The sequence below is a fragment of the Diceros bicornis genome, chromosome 10 (genome assembly GCF_020826845.1).
Source record: "Diceros bicornis minor isolate mBicDic1 chromosome 10, mDicBic1.mat.cur, whole genome shotgun sequence".
Taxonomy (NCBI): domain Eukaryota; kingdom Metazoa; phylum Chordata; class Mammalia; order Perissodactyla; family Rhinocerotidae; genus Diceros; species Diceros bicornis.
The window spans coordinates 83,412,596-83,420,360 of record NC_080749.1 but is presented as its reverse complement, the minus strand read 5'-3'; positions in this window follow the sequence as shown (position 1 = coordinate 83,420,360).

Below are 7,765 nucleotides of genomic sequence, written 5' to 3'. Positions count from 1 at the left end.
GGCAACTGAGGGCCCATCCTACAGCTGCTCTTGGGCAGGGAGCCAAGCCAGCAGTCTCATCCAGCTGTGCCCACCAGCGCTGCTGCCCCATACCTCAGACTCTGGCAGTGGCCTCACCCAAGACTCGACCCCATAGCAAGCCCCACCTGCCCAAGGACTCTGCCAGCTGACCTGTCCAAAACCTCAGGCTGGGCTGACTGCTGAAGGACTGTCTCCCTCAACGCAAACCTGTAACGTCTGGAAGAGGGGACCGCTCACTCACATGCACAGATACCAACATAAGGAATCAAGGATCCGGAAAAGTCAGGTAAATGTGACACCACCAAAGGGAATTAATAGAGCTCCAATGACTGACCCTAAAGAAATGGAATCTAGGAAGTGTCTGACAAAGAATTCAGAAAAACCCTCTCCAAGAAGTTTAGTGAATCACCGGAACAGATAGAAAACTAATGAAATTTTTGTCTTGGCAAATGCCGGCATTATAGAAATGTCTGATTCTTTGCTCAGGGGCACATCACTGTTTATAGTTTAAAAGTCAGCTTCCACCTGAAACGGTCGGTGTCTTTTCTGTGAAAGCAGTACACAGTAATTATATCCCATTCATGATTAACGACTTTGTGATTTTACATTATCTGGCAGCATCTTTCTGGAGTAAGGAAATTTATTTAATTACATGCTACATCAAGAGCCTGGAGATGTCTTCAGGCAGTTCCTCATAAGTGATAGCACGTGGTATCATGGGAACATTGGACTGAAACTCAGATACCTGGTGTGCAGACCATGCGCCACCCAGGTCCTCTCTTCAGGACTGAGTACTCGTAGCCTCAGCTGAGGGAGAGAAAGCACCCTTAGCCAAAAGATTACCCCTCCTCCCAGCATCAGCCTGCGTACAATGGCTGGTGGACCCAGACCTCTTGCCTCAATCGCACATTTCTGAAGGTCCATCTGGCTTTAGAGGTTCCTGGCTAAGGCTTGCCAGTGATACAGCTGCTTCGCAGTTCACCCTCTCTCTGCCTGCTCTCTCACTCCCCAAAGCAAGCTCGAATAAATCATCAGCAACAAGATCTTCATCTCAGAGTCTGTTTCCATGGAAACCAGACCTGCAGCACCTATTCTTTCAGCTCGCTCTGTAACCATAGCAAAGTCGCTTAATCACACCTCCCTCTGTAATTGAACTCTTACTGGGCTTGGGGCCACCGGAAATCCCCAGTGCCACACCGCACGGTGTTCTGCAGTGGCGGAGATCTGCCCTCAGGACTCACCTGCTGTGACCAAGTTTATTACAACCCATCCCTTTGCATTCCACTCCCTTTAGATGACAAGGAGGGGAAATTCTGTATCACTACCAGGTGCCTCTTTGAGGTTCATCAATTCCAGAGGAGCCGATGGCCTTTCTCTGGATAGAAAATGTCCCAGGATGGGGTAGCTTAGGGTGATCAACTCATCTGGGTTAACCCAGGACTTCCCCAGTTGTAGGACAAACAGTCCCATGTCCCAGGAAGCCCCTTAGCCCCAGGCGAACCTGGACAGGTGGTCACCCTAATGTGGCTTCATATGTCCCCTGGTCCTTGGGCTCGCACAGTCAATCATCACCCTGGTGACTCTGGCTGCCTGACCTGCACATGGGGCAGACTATAAGTCCCAACCCACAACAAGACGAGGTCAGATCTCCTGCTGCTGATCTCCTCTACTGCCACGGCCCCTTTATTTTCCTTTGTAAGACTTAGCACAACTGTAATTAGTTATGCAATTATTTGTCTAAGTCTTGTCCCCTCAACTAGATTGCAAGCACCAAATGGACCAATCTGCCTTGTTCACGGTTATATCCTGGGTGCTTAGCGGAGAGCCCAGCACACAAGCAATGACCGATAAGTATTTGTTGAATAAGTGAACGTGGTGGGAAGGAAGGAGATATGTAATACCTTTCCCTTAGAGGGTGAAAGACTGAGAAGAGGGTAAAGTGCAGGTTGTCCAGAGTGAACGTAAGTAAACAAGCAGTGGAGATTGTGTACGTGCGTCCAACCTCACACCGTTTCTGTTTTCCTTTATCATGTCACGATATTGCTGAGCTTCTGTTAAGCATTTGGTTAATTCCAACACTCAGATTTGACACATATCCATAATTTTCCATCAGATGAAGTACTGTGCCTGGAATGTAGTGGGCCCTCAAAAAGAAAAAAGTGTTGTTTGCATGAATGCGCTCCATCACCGCCTTGAGGATCACTGATTCAGACACGTTCCCTGACAAGGAGACTTTAAGTCCTTAAGCTCAGAGCACTTTATTTAGAAGAAATACCTGGCAGGTATTTGGTCAAACCTTCCAATTTCTCTTTCAAAGCAACTGCATCTCACATCTTGGTTCCCTTAAAGTAGTATTATCTGTGGATTCCTATTTTTTTCTCACTGGCTACTACTAGGATAAAGCAAGTTCTTCCATATCACTTGAAGACACACTGAAATTCTCCTTTTGTATACCCTCGTGACCATATTAAAAATATTTATAGTATAACTTCCCACCCACATAACAACTTTTTGATCTTGCTGATGCTTAAACTGAAACTGGCCTAAATTAAAATATAGGCTTAAAAAATACAGGAACTTGTGTGTTCTGTCAAGTTACTTATCAATAAATGTTATTCATTTTGAACAGCAATTCATAAAAACAGAATTCATATTGAAAATGCCATCCTTTTAAATTCTGATGTAATGATAATTAATTCTGGAACATGAAAATAGGCATTGCCAATATGAGACGCCAGAGTTGAATTCTGCCCTTTGCTCTTCCAAGTGCCTTTTATCCTTGTACCATGTAGAAGCCAAACAGCTTCATTTGTCAAGCTGAAAAATTATCTTTATCTCATAAATTTGTTTCATACTAACTATAAAATATTAAAAAATTTTCATTGATAAGTTCAGTGCTATAGCTTATAATATAAACCAGATGAAGCAAGTGATATAAATAAATAAGCAAACAAGCCAGATGATAAATAGTCAGGAGATTAAACATCGAAGCTTCTTTGTCTCATGCCTAAGCTCAATGCAAAATTGTGCAGTTTGCAGCCTCCTACCTCCACTATCAGGCTCCTTGGCTGAGATGACGAGGCTTAAAGCTCCTAGGAGCATTGCATTTGGAAAAAAAGATGCTCTAAGGCAGCAGTTCTCAAACCATGACCATGGGCCACGGGGGATCTGGGAGACTCTTAGGGGGTTACGAGATAAAAAATCAATATCGAATGTCACTAAGACATTATTTGAGGGTTTTGCCCACCATGTTAACGTTTCTCTTGGTAGCACAAAACAACAGTGAATGAAACTGCTGGCACCCAAGTACCTGTCACGATAGTGGCACCAAACTGTGCAAGTGGCCATTATATTCTTCACCATGATGCACTTACTCAAAAAAAAAACAGTTTCACTTGAGAATGCCCTTGATGAATCAGTAAAAGTTATTAATTTTATTGAATTTGGACGTCTGAGTCCATGCCTTTGAAGCATTCTGTGAGATGAAATGGGAAGCATCCAAGAAGAACTTCTGTCCACAAGGTAGAGTAGTCGTCTCCAGGACTGGACCAGCTGCTTTCTCCTGTGATACCATTTTATTGGAAAGAACAACCAACAGGCAAAGTATGCTCATTCAGATTTGGATATTTGGCAGCCATTTTATTGAAAATAAAGTGAGCCTTTAACTCCAAGGAAAACAACTGACAATATTGTTGCCAATGATAAAATGCAAGCTTTCAAGTGAAAATTAGGATTTTAGAAAACTATCTCCAACACTGTGAGCTTAACAGTTTACCAATACTTAAAGACTTTTCTGATGAGGATGGTAGCAATATAAACAAACGTAATTTTTTAATATTGATTTTAATATTTCATTATTGAATTTAATAATGAAATGTGTCAACGTTTGGAAGATCTTCATAACTCAGTGAAATAGTATTTTCCAAAAGACCAATGCTGACGTTACAAAACCATGCATGGGTGAGAGATCCATTCAAAGTGCAAGATAGGCCAGTGGATTTTAACGTAACAACGTATAAAAAGATCGTTGGTGTGGTCCTTTAAGAAACTACCATTTGTCAAGTTTTGGTGTAATTTCAAAGACAAATACCCACAATTACCTGACAAGTCTATTAAAATACTCTTTTTTGGTTCCAATTTACATCTCTGTGAGGCCAAATTGTCTTCATAATTCAACCAAAGCCACAGATTGAATGCAGAAGGAGATATGAGAATCTGTCTTCCATTAAATCAAACACTAAAAAGATTTGAAAAATTGTAAAACAATGCCACCCTTCTAATTTTGTTTTTGAAAACATAGTTATATTTCATTAAAAATGTATTACTTATGTTAGCATGTAGTGGGATTATTATTGCTATTTTTAATTGAATTAATAAGTAAATATTTTAAACTCTTCTCAGCTTTAATTTCTAACACAATAAATCTCAATAGATATAACCCACATAAACAAAAGCTCTTGGGGATCCTCATCTGTCATAGTTTTTAAGAGCATAAAGAGGTCCTGAGTCCAAAACGCTTGAGAACCTCTGCTCCAAAAGCTATAGTCCTTATTTTGCTAAAGCCCGTCTGGTTCGATTTTCATCACTTGACTCTAAAGTCAGAACTGATGCAGAGGAAAGGGGAAGGAGTCGAGTCCCAAGTCTGGCACCCCATAATACAGAGATAAAGAATCAGCCTCAGTGTTTGGAACAAGGAACAAGAATTCAGCCAATGCAGGATACAGGAGCCAGAGGTGACTGCAAAAACTTAAGTCTTCCTCACTCCCCCTCCTCAGGGATCTGTGAAAATATTGAGGATACTCAGATTTGGAATTGGGATTTATTCAAAATATTGGGAGGAAGGATGATTCAAACTGACATCTGGGTAACATAAGGTTCTAAAATGTTGCATGACAAGTGTGATGGTCTTTTGAGAAACAAGTCACAGTAACCCCAAATTACCCAGCGCAATCAGTAGCAGCCCCAGGTAGCATTTGGAGCCGAAACATTTCTTCACTTCTACTTGATGGTCATGTGAGATGGTGAAACATGAGGATAAGTGCCAGAATAAAAACAAAACTAAATTTTAGTATTACCCTCTCTGAGAGCCCCCACTTCAGATTATTAAAAGCTTTCCCTCTAAGACAAGGACGAAGGCTGGATACTTCAAACACCACTTTTATTCAAACTGATGTCACATGGCTTCTGTTAGGATACACTGGGAAGTCCACAGAATTTCTGTCCCCTCCCCCCAACAAAAAAGCATTAATTATAAAGAAACATCAGACAAACTCAAAGTGAGGGACGTTCCACAAAGAAACTGGTTTGTACACTTCAAAATGTCAGGTTACTAAATACAAAGAAAGGCTGAGGAGCTTCTCTACCTGCAGACACTCAAGAGTCAGGAGAGGGTGACGCTGGGCCTGTAGAAGATGCTGGGACAAGCTGCACAATCTGAACGATTGTGGAGTGGAGGGTTACAGCCTATCAATGCTGACTTCCTGGTTTTGATGGTGTGTCCTGTGGTCATGTAGGAGAGTCATCTCTAAAAAAAATGGTCACCATGACCAGCACCACCATCAACACTTTGTGGCTGTACAGCACAGGTAGACTAGGATAATGGACAACCCGGATACGATTCAGTTACCTGCAAGAAGCCATCGTGAAAGGACTGAGAACGCAGGGTAGTGTGCTGACACTGAAAATGAGAATTCACAAAGCACGGTGATAAGAATGCCAGGATGGGCAGCAAAGGGAATAAGAGTCAGAGACAGAGGCAGCATAAAGCGTTCAAGTATGGGATAAGAACACTTGAAAAGGCAGACAGCCGGTCGGTCTTGGAATTGGGGTAGAAATCAAGGAAAACAGGTATGAGAGACATAAAGGAACAGCCAGCCTCAAGCCTGACGGCTTTTATCATATTAGTTATTAGGAGACCAGCGTTCTGTCACCAGCTTCATTTAAAACTAGTTATAACTACTATTCAGCAAAATAAAAGAACAAACTACTGATACATGTGACATGACCCTCAAAAACATAACAGTACTTAAAGAAGCCAGACACAAAAGACCACATATTGCACGACGCCATCTATATGAAATGTCCATAAATAGGTGAAAGAATAAAGACAGAAAGTAGATCAGCAGTGACCTGGGACTGGGGATGGGAATGGGGGTTAACTGTAATCCCCATTTGATCACAGTAAATAACAACTCATTTGTAACCCCAAAATTGAGGCTCTATGATCAATTTTCTCACCTGCTATTCAGCGACAATTACAGTACCTAGTTCATAAGGGCTCTTTGAAGATCAAATGAGGTATACAGGTTAAAAGCTTAGAAAAATACCCAGCACTTGGTAATGGCTCAAGACGTACACACACACACACACACACACACACACACACACACACACACACAAGTCCAGCTTAAAAACTCAGAAAATAAAAGCATGTAAAAAAAAAAAGCATGCGTGTAGTCAATTATAAACACAGAAAAAAGTTTAAGTTCATACTTCTTTAAAGATTCAGCAACAAACTGCAATTCATCCTACACCTATTCCTTAATCAAGGTAAATAGTTTAAAATACTGTGGGAGAACTTTTAAAATACACATATAAAGTGTAAGAAGGACAAAGGAAACTTACTAAATATAGTTATTTCCCTAATATTTAGGGTCTAAAGTACAAGAAAATGTTGACACTCTCCGCATCTCATCTTCTTAAATTGACATTTTGATGTGTAATTCCCTTATTACATGATTTTTCAATATTTTCCACATTTTCTTTCTATATATATAAAGTCTTTTATTTAAAATGGATTTTCATCTTTTATTTTTACTCTAGTAATTTTTTATTATGAAGAGTAGACTGTTGTTCATCTTAACAATATAATCCTGGACCAAAAAACCCCAGAAGTCAACAGGACTGAGGCCCAAGGCACCTATCCCACTGACGTACACTTGCATGTTTTCTTCTCCTTCACGATACACACTGTGGGCCTGGAAGCACTGAAGTCCTCTCTTCCCAGCAGGTGTCAAATAACCATACAGATACTGCCTCCTGAACTCAATCCTGTTCACTGACTCTTCCAGTAGAGGAATACAAAGTGAAAAGCTGCTAACCCACCGCTCCACCAGACAAAGAGCTGTCCAACTGTAATCCTTTGAGATGACAACTCTACTACCATAACCTGTGTATCTTCAGTTAAACTCTTTTATTACAGCATCAACATTTATATTCTCTTACTTATTATCTCTAAGGCCATCTATAAAATGAACTTCTGTTTTCATAATTCTGTGATTCCTTAGGTGTTCCCAGAAAAAGTTCCTAACATGAGGAGAAAGTAGACAAATTTCAATATTTGATAACTTTGAAAACAAATTAACTCTTTAAATTGCATTATAAAAAATACATTAGTCTTCACATTCATTTTACATGGCAACATATAATTGTTTGAATATTTAAATATAGTTTCTCTTTACCAAAAAAAGTGTCACTCAGAGCCCTTGTTACACAAATAATTTCAATGCACAAATGCAACACACACTTTACACAATACTGTCCACATACTGTACAACCTGGCACAATTATAATAAAAATCTATGCAAGATACTGAACAAGAACAAGATTAATAAAATATTCATTGTCATTGTAATTTGATTTTTTACTATTAAAAGAATTTAATGCATTCTTGAACACATAAAAAACATCCAATTGTTTTATTTAATCTGCAAATTAAGCCAAAATGTATTTTGACAAAGTGGCA